The sequence below is a fragment of the Hyaena hyaena genome, unplaced genomic scaffold (genome assembly GCF_003009895.1).
Source record: "Hyaena hyaena isolate Hyena2069 unplaced genomic scaffold, ASM300989v1 scaffold_494, whole genome shotgun sequence".
NCBI classification, from domain to species: Eukaryota; Metazoa; Chordata; class Mammalia; order Carnivora; family Hyaenidae; genus Hyaena; species Hyaena hyaena.
In genome coordinates this window covers 1,114,503-1,128,413 of record NW_024081126.1, presented here as the reverse complement: position 1 = coordinate 1,128,413, position 13,911 = coordinate 1,114,503, and the positions used below count along the sequence as shown (strand labels likewise).

Genomic DNA, 13,911 nt, shown 5'->3' with positions numbered 1-13,911 from the left:
TGGTGCCGCAGACATTGTAGCAGCGGGGGACAGGAAGTGTCTCTCTTCCAGGTAGTGAGCTTCCTGCTCCCAAAGAAGAACAACCCGGCACCTTTGGAGGGCCTTTTCTCTCCTGATTTTTCTCTGACTGATTTACGATGTGACTTAAAAGCGTTAAGGACTTGTTCTGGAAAATATTATGACAGCGTATAAAGATACATACACTATAATAAGTTAACGTACATTGGAAAAGAAAAAGAAGAAGAGGGAAAGGAAAACAAGGATAGACACGGATAACGAGCTGTGGAGGTTACGTTCATAAGCAAAATACGCTGTCATTCATATAACAACATTTTATTGAATGCCTAACATTTGCCAGGAACTCTGGACAGGTTTTTCAAACTTAGTTACAACACATTAATGGTTCATGAATCCATTGAGTAAGTGGTTACCATTTTTAATGAAATAGGAAATGAAGACTAGAACAGAGTACAATAGAATATAGTAGAGGGCAATGCACAAAGTAAGGGCATTATTTACTAAAATGTATGTTTCATATTTATATGTGTATTTGTATATTGGGTCATGATATAAAGTGTATTTCTTATTGTGGCCATAGTAAAAGAAAACTTGAAAAGCACCGCTCTTCAAGTATGCACATATTTAGGGCTGGGTTTTCTGGAGGCCAATGAGAGGAGGCAAAACATTAATTACACATTTTTGCCTCTCATCTCCTGCAAGAAAAACAATTTCCCCTATTCTTCACAAAGAGAGAAAGTGAATAACCTACTTAATAAACTCTTTACAGAAAACCCTGGTAACTTAAGGCTATTTCTTTCGGCACCCTCCCTTCCCCGACGCCATTGCTCTACACTCTATAAGATGTCTGAAATTTCCCCTGATGTATGCTTTACATCCTGTCACACTTGCTTACCGTGTCTGTCTGTGCTCTTATTAATGCTAAGTGAGAGACATGCCTGTGATATTTCTTAAAGGTTTCACAAATAAACTTATGCTTTGGAGCAGAACATACATACATTCCATTAAAAAAACATGCATTAAAACACGCACATACATTCTATTAAAAATGGTGGTCACTTACTAAGATGGTTTCATGGACTATTAATATGTTGCAATTAATTATGCTAGTCATTAACATGCTTGATACATTTTCACAAAATATATACACCCATGTAGGTGAGATCACAAAATAGAACACTGACCGGAAAGAAACCCTCTCTCCGTGCCCTTATCCATGCTCTTCCCAAAAGGCTAAACTCTCCTAAGTTCTAAAACTAGAGATTAATTTTGCTGTTTTTAATTTTATATAAAAGTCCCATGTAGAATTCTTGTGTCTGACTTATTTTCCTCAATATTATGTTTGTGAAACATTCCATCACTGTGGATTTATATTCCATTGTTACGCATATTGCAATTTTTATCCATTCAACTATGATAAACATTTTAATTTTTTTCAGCCTTTAGCTATTATGAAAAGTACAGCTCTGAACACTCTTGTATAGGTCATTAGTGAACATGTATACACACTTTCATTGGCTTTGAGGAAGGAATTGCTGGTTCATAAACCAATCTATTCAGTTTCAAGAGATACTATACACAAAGTGACTATATTCTCACCTGCAGCGTGTAAGACTTCCCATTTCTCCAGATCTTCTCCAACACTAGGTATTGGCAGTATTTTTCAATTTTAGCTATCCAGTGGTATGTAGAGTTATCTCCTTGTTAATTTGCACTTCCTTAATAAATGATGGGGTTGAGTACTTTTTTTTACATGTTTGTTTATACTTGAATATCATCTCATGTGAGGATACCATGTCTTCGGTATTTCTTGGATGACCCTGTCTTTTTCCTAAAGATTTATAAGAGTTCTATATATATTCTGAATATGATTCCTTTGCAAACTATATTTATTGCAAATATTAGTTTGCACTCTTCACTCTCATAATGAACAGAAATCCCTAACTTTAATTACTTACTTTCCCTTTATTGTTCATTTCCATTTTTGTTTACTTCTTTTTCCTTTATCTCCTTTTTCCTTTATTGTTAGTGCTTTGTGTCCTGTTTAAGAATAACTTTGTTACCTTAAAATCATTAATATATTTACCTATGTTACATTTAGACCAATAATCTACCTGGAATTGATTTTTTTGTGTCATATGAAGTCTATGATACCACCCTCTGTTTATTCAAAGCCACACCTTTCTTGCTGCAGTGCAGTATCATCTTTAATGATCAATGATAATATATGGATGGGTCTGTTTCTAGACTTTATTTTGCATTCTTTTGATCTATTTGTTTATCCTGTGTCAATGGCATACTATGTTAACTAATATAGATTTTATAATATTGCAACTGGTAGTATTAAGTCCTCTCATATTCCTTTTTCAATATTGCCTTCTTGACCCATTGCTTTTCCACATGAATTTTAGAATTAGTTTACCAACTTCCACTAAAATACTTCTGTGATTTTGATAGGGATTATATTGAACTGATTTGAGGAGAATTGATACCTTGACAAAATTCTTCCAATCTATGCTCGTGTATTCCCACCTTTTTTATTTTCAGTAAGGTTGTGTAATTTTCTGTGTAGAGGTCTTGTATCTTCTTCTTTTTAGATTTAAGTTTTAGATATTTTATATTTTTATGCTAATATAAATGTTATAGTCTACTGAATTTTATTTTCTGTTTGGTGTTGCTATACAACAATTCAATTGAATTTTATATGTTGATCTGATTTGTTTTTAAGTTTATTTTTGAGGGAGAGGGAGAGCAAAAGCAGGGGTGGGGGGGAAGAGAGAGAGAGAAAGAAAAGGTGGAGGGGGTGCACAAAATCTGAAGCAGGCTTCAAGCTCTGAGCTGTCAGTCCAGAGCCCAACGCAGGCTTGAACTCATGGACTGTGAGATCAAGACCTGAGCCAAAATCAGACACGTAACAGACTGAGCCACTCAGGCTCACATATAAAATGGTGATTTTATATCCAGTAACCTGGTTAACTTCAATTATTAGTTTTAATAATTTCTTTGTAGATATTTTGTTTCTTCTCACATGAATTATATCAGAGAATAAACATGGTTTATATCTTACTTTTTTTTTTCAGTCTTTTTTTTCCCCCCTTATTGCAGTGGCTAGGACCTATAGCATAATATTTAATAGAGATGGTTATAGAAGGTAAAAGTACCTTTGAATTTTCCTTAGTCTAAGAGCAAAGCTTTCAATATTTATCATTAAATAAGATGTTTTTTATAGGTGTTAACAGACTGAGAAAATTTTCTTCCAGTCCTAGTTTGCTGAGAGTGTTTTGTCATGAATAGATTTGAATGATAGCAAATGCTTTTTTCTGCATCCATTGAGATAATTATATGCTTTTTTCCATTTTTCTGTTAATAGGATGCTTTACATTGACTGATTTTCCAATATTAAACCAACATTCTATTTCTAGAATAAAGTCCTCTTGTTCATAATGTGGTATCACCTAAACAACATCTCAGGATTCAGTGTGTTAACATTTTTTTAGTGTTTTTCTCCTAAGTTTATATGGGATATTAATTTGTAAAGTTCTTTCTTGTAACATTCTTGTCAGTTATGGGATCAAGGCTAAGCTGATCTCATAAAATGAGCTTCATATAATGAATTGAGATATAATCCTCTTTTTCTGTATTATGGATGAACCATGTAAGATTGGTGTGGTATTCCCTTAAGTGTGTGGTAAAATTTACCAATAAAGCAGTTCAGTCCTGGAGAATATTTTGTGAGGAAATTTTTGAGTACAAAAGTGGTTTCTTAAAGGATGTAAGATTATTCACATTTGCATTATTATTTTCCTCTTTGGATAAATAGTTTATTAGCGGCTTATCCATTTCATCAACATTTTCAAATATTGCCATAAAGTGTTCATGTATCTTCTAATCTTTTTAAGGTCTGTAGAATCTGTAGTGATTTCCCTTTTAATGCCGTATTTGCAATTTTTTGCCTCCTCTTCTTTTTCTTGGTTAACCTGGCTAAAAAGCTTATGGATTTTATTAGTATTTCCCAAGGAGAAATTTTGGCTTGAGTTATTTTCCCTATTACATATGTGTTTTCCACATCATTAATTTCTAATTATTATTTTTTCCTTCTACTTTTCTAATTTTAATTTGGTATTATTTTTATGCCTTATGAGGTAGATACATGAGTCATTAGTTTTCAGGCTTTCTTTTTTTCCTAATAGGTGCATTTAAATTTAAGTATATAAGTTTCCCTCCAAGGACATTTTTAACTGCAGCTTACACAATTTTGATATGTCATATGTTTTCTTCATATTTCAGTTTATAATATTGCCTGATTTTCATTGTGCTTTACTTTAACCTGTGGGGTAATTAGAAGTATAGTGCTTAATTTCAAACACTTGTGATTTTTTGTTATTGTTTTATTATTAATTTCTAACTTAGTTCCTCTGCAGTTAGATAATGTATTCTATAAGATTTTTTATCTATGAAATTTTTCCAGACTTGTTTGTTGCCCAGAACATGGTAAATTTTGGTAATAGTTTAATGTGTATTCTGTAGTTGTTGGCCACACTGTTCTAAATAGATTAAGCCAAACTTATTAATCACATTATCCAGCTCTATATCCTAACTCATTTTTTAAAAAAAATGTTTGACCAATTCTGAGAGAGGTACGTTGAAATCTCCCTCTCTGATTGTGGATTTTGCTTACTTTGTTTTAGTTCTAGCAATGTTGGCTTTATATATATTTTTTTTCTTTACATATATATTTTTTTCCTTTCATAGTTTATTGTCAAGTTGGTTTCCATGTAACACCCAGTGCTCATCCCCACAAGTGCCCTCCTCCATGCCCATCACCCCCCTTCCCCTCTCCCCCACCCCCATCAGCCCTCAATTTATTCTCAATATTCAAGAGTCTCTCATGGTTCGCCTCCCTCCCTCCCTCTCCCCAACTATTTTTCCCCTTCTTCTCCCCCATAGTCCTCTGTTAAGTTTCTTCTGTTCCACTTGTAAGTGAAAACATATGGTATCTCTCCTTCTCTGCCTGACTTATTTCTCTCAGCAGCTTTATATATATTAGAGACTTTGTTGTCAGGTGCGTTCAGATTTTAGAAGTTTTATCTTTCTATGTATTTATTTTTTATCATTATGAAATACTCCTTTTTGTCTCTAGCAATATCTCTTATCATTACATTTACTATGTCTGATATTAATATAATTTATATGTATTTTTCCAATCCTCTTTCTCATTCAAATTTTGTGTCCTTAGATTCAAAGTGTGTCTGACTTAAGCAGCATTTTTTTTAACTTAGTACATGTATATTACTTGAAGTGTTTAGTCTATTTGCATTTCATGCAAGTACTGATATATTTGGGTTATAACCTATGATAGTAGGTACTTGATTTTTTTATTTGCCCCGGCTGTTTAGTGTTTCTTTACCTCTCCTTTGTTCCCTTTTTTTGTTTGTTTGTTTGTTTTATTTCTGAGAGAGAGAGAGAGACAGCATGAGCAGGGGAGGTTCAGAGAGAGAGGGAGACACAGAATCTGAAGCAGGCTCTAGGCTCTGAGCTAGCGGTCAGCAAAGAGCCCGACTTGGGGCTCGAACCCACGAACCGTGAGATCATGACCTGAGCCCAAGTCGGACGCTTAACCAACTAAGCCACCCAGGTGTCCCTCCTTTATTCCTTTTTGAATTAATGAAATATTTTGTCTCAATTGGCTTGCTAGTCATAGATTCTTTTACTCTCTTTTTTAGTGCTTATACTAGAAATTACAAATTATATTATTTTATTAGAGCATAATATAAATTGTGACTGACCACTTTCCAGAACATGTAACAGACTTAGACCATTTTAATTCTATTTATCCCTCCTAGTTTTTGTGTTATATGGCTTATAGTTCAGTTTTACATACATTTTTAAACTATAAGAGATTGCAATTATTGTTTAAAAAGTTAATATTCATTTATATTTGCTGCATATTTACTATTTTTATTGCTCATCATTCCTTCTTGTGTTTCCAAGCTCTTCTCTGGATTTTTTCCTTCTGCCTGATATGATATAATATGATATGATATGATATGATACACTATAATATAAATATTTAGTATTGGCCTGCTGGTGGAAAATTCTCTTAGGATTGCTTATGTGAAAAAGTCTCTATTTCATCTTCATTTTTAAACAGCTTTATTGGGGTCTGATTGATATAAACCCAGTGTATTTAAAATACACAATTTGGTAGATTTTGACATATGTATGCACTGATAAAACATCACCACAATCAATGTAATTAACATATCCATTACCGCCAAAAGTTTCTTTAAGCCCCATTTTGATTATCCAAATGCAGAGCATAACTTTGCAGGCATTTGGAACAAACCCATCTTTTCCTGGGCCTTTGCATTAGATCCAACATGGAACTAAAAAAACCTAACTTCCAGTTTCTTGCACCAGTACAAGAACAACAATACCAGCTAACCCTTATATGTGCTTATATGTGCCAGGTACTGCTCTAAGTACATTACGTATTTTAGTACTTAATTTATTGATTTTACTCTTCATCACAACCTTATGAATTTGGCATTATTATTCCCATTTTACCATTGAGGAACTAGGCACTAGAGCTCTGTAAATGGATTTCTAAGGGCATGATCATACATGTGCATTCTTTGGCTTGGTGAAGATCTTCTACCTGGAGATTCACCAGTGTCTCACTATTAAGCACAAGTATACTATTTTCAACCTTTTATTTTATTTGTAGTTTGGAAAATTTGGAAAATATAGTTAGGCATACAGAGTAAAATTTAAATCACCAATACTCCAACCACCCAAAGTTTACAACTTCTGACAATTAATTGTATCCTTTGAGCCTTTTGCCATCATAGATAACCCCACATGAACATCTTTGTCACTATAGCTTTGTATATTGCCATACTCATTTATTTAAGATAAAGTCTGAGAAGTACAAATGCTGAATAAAAGAACCTAAAACACCTAAGGCACGCACTCACCAATATTTTACTAGTTGAATGGGTAAGGGGGGGTGGGGGTGGGTACACAGTAAGCAGATGAATTTCAAGATGAATGAATGTCAAAGAAGTCACATGTAAGAAAAAATATTCCAATACCAGAGTATGGGCAAGAAAGCCTCCAAAGGATCTCTGATATGATGATTTTGTAGTATTTTTTTTCTCAAAGAAAGAGAAAATGAAAATTTTAATTTTTTTAATAAATAGCTTTCTTTTAGTAGACACCACTGGATTCGGAGATGTATAGCCTTTTGCTGTTTCTTTCTTTGTTATTACTGTTAATTATGTTGCTCCAATTACAGTTGTGTTCACTCAGTCAAAAGAATCGCTACAAAGTTCGTTCTGGTATATAATCCGGACTGACAACCTCAATGCCCAGATTCTGCTATTGCTCCTTCATGGGTAGTGGTTTCCCTACCATGCTTTGTTTGGAGATCCTCCGGGGGTGGTTCTAGGAGTGATGAATGCCATCTTTGTTTAAGAGGGCAGGAGGGAGAATAATCTAATTCTACCAAAGAGAGACAACAGTAAGCCGATCCTGTGTTTCCATTGCTGTTGGAAAAAGAACAGTAAATGACAGCAAAATTGAATAGCTTGATACTTGCACAGTATAATTTACCCAGCGGAAGAGATGTGTTGAGGAGAGTGAGGATTTGATCTCTGCCTTTCAGTTTGCAGTCATTGTCAACCACGAGGTACAAAAGTTGGCCCAGCAAACCTTGGCTTCATCCAGGAGACTAGGGAGAGAGCCAAGAGATTCTTTTCCCCTGCAGTTGCTCAGGGTTGGTCTTTTGTGAATATGTTTACATGACTGAATAAAGTTAGAGCACTTTAGTCATTTTGCTACAGTAGTGCTTTTCAAACTGTGAGTTGTGCCCTATTAGAGAGTAATGAAATCAATTTAGCAAGTCAACTAACTTTTCTTTAATGAAATACTATATAAAATAGAATAGAATAAGAGTTGAATGGAATAGTAAGATTATTTTGTAGGACTTTTCTTTTAGTTAAATTATCTATCTATCTATCATCTATTTATGTACATGTATTCCAGATTAAAACATTCTTTTTATTGTGGGTCATGGTCAAATGATTACTGCCAGGAATTTTTACATTTAGAGATTTTTTTTCTCAAAGTATCTTTTTAAAAAAAATTTTTTAAATGTTTATTCATTTTTGAGACAGAGAGAGAGAGAGAGATCATAAGCAAGGCAGGGGCAGAGTGGGGGGGCAGGGGGAGACACAGAATCTGAAGCAGGCTCCAGGCTTTGAGCTGTCTGCACAGAGCCCAAAGTGGGGCTCCAACTCATGAACTGTGAGATCATGACCTGAGCTGAAGTCAGACGCTTAACCAACTGAAGCATCCAAGTGCCCCGATGGAGTATTTTTGTATATAGATAAATTTCCAAAAGTTGGTTGGAATTGGACAGATAAAACTTTGGGGTTTGTGGGGTTGAGGTTAGCAGAGAAAATCTTCATGTTGATATGGACAGTAATTATCTTCTTGCTGATCAAAATTCCCAGTAGAAAAAGGACAGTTTCTCCCTTGCTGTCCTGCCTGCTGCTCCCTTACAGTGTATTCAAGAAATAAAAAAATATAAAATAAAATAAAATAAAATAAATCTCCAAGTAGAAAAAGTTTGGCTTATTTGAATATTCTCTATTATGGTCCTATATAGAAATCAATCCTGATAATGATACCTCTTTTCAACTGTCAGCTAGAAAACACTCCAGGGTGAGAAAACCACCTAGTGCCATTCAAATACCAAGCCAAAGGTCACCAGACGTGGACAAGAGAGTGGCTCATGGTAATTCTCTATACCTACTTGCCTGTGATTGGAGTTAGGAATTTACCAATGAAGTTACTAGTAGTTGACTGTAATGGCTTGTGCTAATTCAAAACTTTATGATGATAATTTCATAATAAAGTAAGTTTTCATGTATCAAAGTACTTTTTTCCTCCCAATTCAGTTTTATTTAAATCTGTGTTCATTGCTTTCAGTTAACACTAAGTAGACTCATGAACTTAAATGAGATCTAGCTAGTGGCCTCATTGTATATACGTGCGTTTCCCAGGTGTGGGAAATATACATGTTGTATGTGTACACAGATCATATCAGTGTATAATACATTCTGCCAAATATATCCATTCATTGGTACTTCATCCTTCTGAAGCCATATAACATTTGATACAATAAATCAAAACAGTTGCTCTAGAACAAAGCAGTGGCTGCCTAGGGTGCTATTTGAGAAAGATTTGGAGATGGTGTTTGGGCTCAGCAATAAGGAAAGGTTACATATCTGTAATGAACATGGGTGGTATCTTGGGGGCATGGACTGTTTTTCTCTGTTTTATAAGAGGAGGGGAAGGAATAGCAGACAGATACAGCCCAGAGTTAAACCTTTTATCATCTCTCATTTTCATTTTATTTCTGTTTATATTCATCTAGATTATTTGCATAGACAGTGCCTCATCAATGTTTGTCTGTTTACTCCTTACATTACTACTGCCACTGTCTCATTTTCTATCTTCATTAAAAGATCTTTATTACAGGAATTTTCTCCATCTCGTCCCTGTTACAGGCACTTATAATTTTTGATACGGTCAGGGGTCATGGGCTCCACTGAAAGCCATGTGAAATCTACATACCATCCCTCAGAAAACTGAACAAACTTCTGCCAATTTGTTCAGGAGGGTTAGGAATTCCCTGAGGTCTACACCTACGTAACAGCGCCTGGTCTAGTGGTCTCCCTCCAACCTCTGTCCCTCAAATCTCTATCAGAATAATGTTCCTAACACACAGTTTGGATCATGTCACTCTCTGCTCAGAACCATCTTATTTCCTGCTGCCTTGAGAACAGAAGTCCCATCTGCTGGATTGGAATCCAGGCTCTTTCAGTCTCTCAAATTTGTAGTCCCATCACCCCCTCCCTATCCCTGCCCCTTCCTCCCAAATACACAACCTTCTAAGCCAAACCAGAATGCCTGCTATTTCCCCCAATACTTCTTGCACTTCGCTTCCACAGCTGCTCCTACCTTAACATCCTCTCCCTCACTTTTACCTGTTTAGGCCATTTCTAACTTTCAAGTCCAGTCTTTTGGATTCTCCGTATTTTTGTGGATTGCCTTCAGCCCTGAGTAACACCTTGTGTAGTGTCTTGCACATAATGGAGATGTATTTACCCCTTTGCTCCCAAATCCCTCCCTTGTATTACTGACGGGCTGCCCCCTGGTTGTGCTGCCCAGGTCCCTGAGTCAGTTGGCCTCCATTTGGATTCAACCCTGGAAAGCCCTGGAGGGAGAATGGAAGACTGAAGGAAGAGAGAAGCCAGGGTATTTCTTCCCCACACACTCTGCCTCAGACAGTCTCTTAGACAAAGGCTGTGTTCCTCCTCTAGGGCTTCAGTTCCATCTAGAGAGGCCCTTTGAACTTTTGCTGAGTGACCTTCATCTCTGTGTTCCAGTATTAACACTCCATTTAACTCCTGGATTTCCTGCAATCCTTCAGCCCCTGGATGCCTCATTCTCCCATTTCTCTTTACGTCTTTTCCTTCACCTGCATAATGAATTTCTTACACTGTAGTCCTTCTGTTTAAATACCTAGACCAACTTATACTTTCCAGGTTGAACCTTGACTGATACAGCTGGCATTTGGTGGATATTTGCTGAATTTTATTACTTAACTTTAAACCATGTTCTGTGTGGGCATCTTGGGCTTTTTTGATTGAAGCAGGCAAATGACCTACATCAGTTACCTAGTACACACTAGGGTTGAATGGGGTTACTTCAAAATTCAATGGTTAGAAACTGTTGGCATTTACAAGTTTGTGAGTCTGCGTTGGCTGGGTGGTTCTTCAGCTTCCAGCTGGGTCCGCCCCTGCATGTGTGGCAGCTCTGGGTCAGCTGCATGGTTCCGCTCATCTTGCCTGGGCGCTCGTACTTCCGCAGCTTGACTCATCTAGGCTGATCTAGCAGAGCCTTGGCAGGGACTGACGTGAATCAAGTTCATTCCATGTTCTCAACCATGACAGGCTAGCTGGGGCATCTGCTCATTGCAATCGCCGAGGAGCAAGAGAAAACACAGAAACATGAGAATGTTTTCAAACTTCCATGGGAAGCTTGCCTGCTAACATTCCACTGGCCAGAGCAAGTCACATGACCAAAGGCAGACTCAAAGGGGACAGGAAGGTAGATAACAGCTTCCTTAGGGCAAAGTTACACGACAGAAGGGCAGGAATATGGCGGGGTGAAGCATCTGGCCCATAATGCAATATAGTTTATTTCAGACTTCATAAGATTTGATGAGAGTTCCGAGACTAAAGAGATAGATTGACAGACAGATGGAGAGACATTAATTTTTTTGCCATATTAACCCTTTTAAAATAAAAACTTTGCAATAAAATACGCATTGTGTATTTGCTTATTTGTTCTGTACAGTTCATTTCTACATAGCTACTGAAAAAAAAGAACCATTTATAAATAACATATTAATAAACCAAGTTAAAGAACATTATTTATCTTTAACCTTCAATTTGCATTAATTGGGGCAGTCACGGGAAATCGTGCCAACCTCACTTCAGGTCAGATGGCTCAACAAAATGAACTGTTTCATGCCTAGAAATAAATACATTCCAAATATAAATATGAATCTGTTATAAAACAGATTCTTTTGAAAATACAAAATAACCACAGTGTTAATCTATCTGTGCCCTAATTAAAAATGTATAAAGAACACACTTTCTAGGCTAAAGTTGTCCCAGAGAGCAAGTCTCATTTTTGCTTTGAATCTTATGTAAACAAACCAGGCAGGCTTCTTTGAGCCATGAGCAAAGTCATGGCCCCCAGTTTTCTAAAGAGAAGAAGAATTAAAAGTGGTTGTGTTTAAGTTGGAAAGGTCTAGGGCTTGACCTTGCTACTTTAAATTTCCTTCATCACTAAGAAATCACTTTGAATTTGTCTCCTTGGGGTACTCTAATTTGGTTTGTTCTTGGTTTGAGGCATACCATTAAAGAGATACTGTCTGTTTGTATTATAGCAAAATTTGGAAGCCACCACAAGCACACTGTTTTCAATGTTCTTTTCTGCAATTTCATCTTAAAACCTGGGCCTGTTCTTGGTAATTCGGACTGAGGTCCATGACATCTTACTACGAGATTCCTGGCTAACTACTTCTTCACTGCTTGACTTTGGGCAAAAATTGTAAACCTTTCTGTGTCTCCCCTTTCCTCATCAGAAAAATGAGGTTATTAAGAATCCTATGATCATTGGGAGGATTAAACTAAGTGAAATTATGTAAAAGATTAGCCCAACCCAGCCCACCAAATGTGCTTAATAAAGATTATGTATAAAATGCTTACTATGATGAATCATTATGTGGGAAATTTTGGGTTGTTTTCACTGAATCAGGTTCACATATATTCTTTAAAATCTAAATCAGAATTATACCCTCAAAAAACAAATGAAGTCCAATATTTTATTTTCATAGAGAGGCACTGTTTGTTTTTAAATATCAGTGTCAAGGGTAGTGGTGTCTATTTGCTCAGATTCCCCATAAAGCCACAACAGTTACAAACACTGGCTTCTTCCTGGCCTTGTCAGTTTATTCTTTGAGAATTCTTTTAGAATACGCTTCTTAAAGATATTCCTGGTCTTCAGCCTCATACTATCAGATTTTCTGATTTTCTAGCAAACAATGAGGTGATAGTGATGGCTTGGGATTTAAAGTCTATGGCGAGAACAGTGGACAGAGACTGATGAAAATAGATAAATACAACCCCAGAGTCTTCCAAAATATAACCCATTGTCTTCCGTTGTTGTTTTAAAAGGGAGAGAAATTAACCATAAGCAAATAAATTTTTAACATGTATGTTTTGCCTTTGATCACATTGAGTGTCCCTTCTGCATGGAGCCATGGTGTAGAGGAGCTCCTTCCTGCTAAAACAAGACACACTAGCATCTTGAAGAGCTCTGAATCCATCACAGAAAATGCATGTATACACGCAGGCATATGCACACCCACACACACCCAACAATCATTTTAATGATATAATGAGTGCTTTTATGGTGCCATAAATGTTGGATGTCGGGTGAAAAGACAATGAGTGAGCATATACACATCCAATGTGGCAGCTACAGGGAATGTTACAGATCAAAATGGTTAAGTTCACACATATACAATGTTGAGTCAAAAATGTGGAATGATAGATACACATGCAGAGATTCATATCATCTATGATGCACAAACACTGCTCATTGTCCTGAATACACATATTGTATGTAAATATAAAAAAAAAAGGTGGACTAGGAAAATACAAATTCATGTGGCCTTAGAGTGGGGTTGGCAAGATTACATCTATGCTCTGTATTTTTTTTTAATGTTTATTTAGTTTTGAGAGAGAGAAAGAGACAGAGTGCAAACAGGGGAGGGCCAGAGAGAGAGGAAGACACAGTATCCGAAACAGGCTCTAGGCTCTTAGATGTCATCACAGAGCCCGATATAGGGCTCAGACCCACAAACCATGAGATCATGACCTGAGCCAAAGTCAGACACTTAACCAACTGAGCCCAGGTGCCCCTCTATTTTTTAATTTTCTAAAAAAGCAGATATGACAAAATTTATCCATTTGTCCATCTAGGCAGTGGGAATGTATCCATTTGTCCAAAAATTATCCTTTTGTCCATTGTAGGCAGTGGGAACCCTGACATTTGTTCTACTATTCTCTGTTTTCCTGAGTTCTAAGCTCCCCAAAACAACAAAAATTGTGGGGCCACAGTGACCTGAAAAGCAACTTCTCTCTTGCGGTGCAGACAAACACTGGAAGCCGTCATCTGCTGCACAAGTAGATGCCACAGTCTGTTTGGCCATCTCTTTCATCTGTTTATACCTGTGGGAAGTGTCCC

At 36.4% G+C, this 13,911-nt stretch overlaps 1 protein-coding gene across 3 annotated transcripts in view; it reads left to right on the top strand.

Moving 5' to 3' along the window:
* The window catches only part of THRB (thyroid hormone receptor beta), a 393,487-nt gene that overhangs the window by 150,000 nt on the left and 229,576 nt on the right, over positions 1-13,911 (top strand). The gene's annotated exons all lie outside the window — the stretch shown is intronic.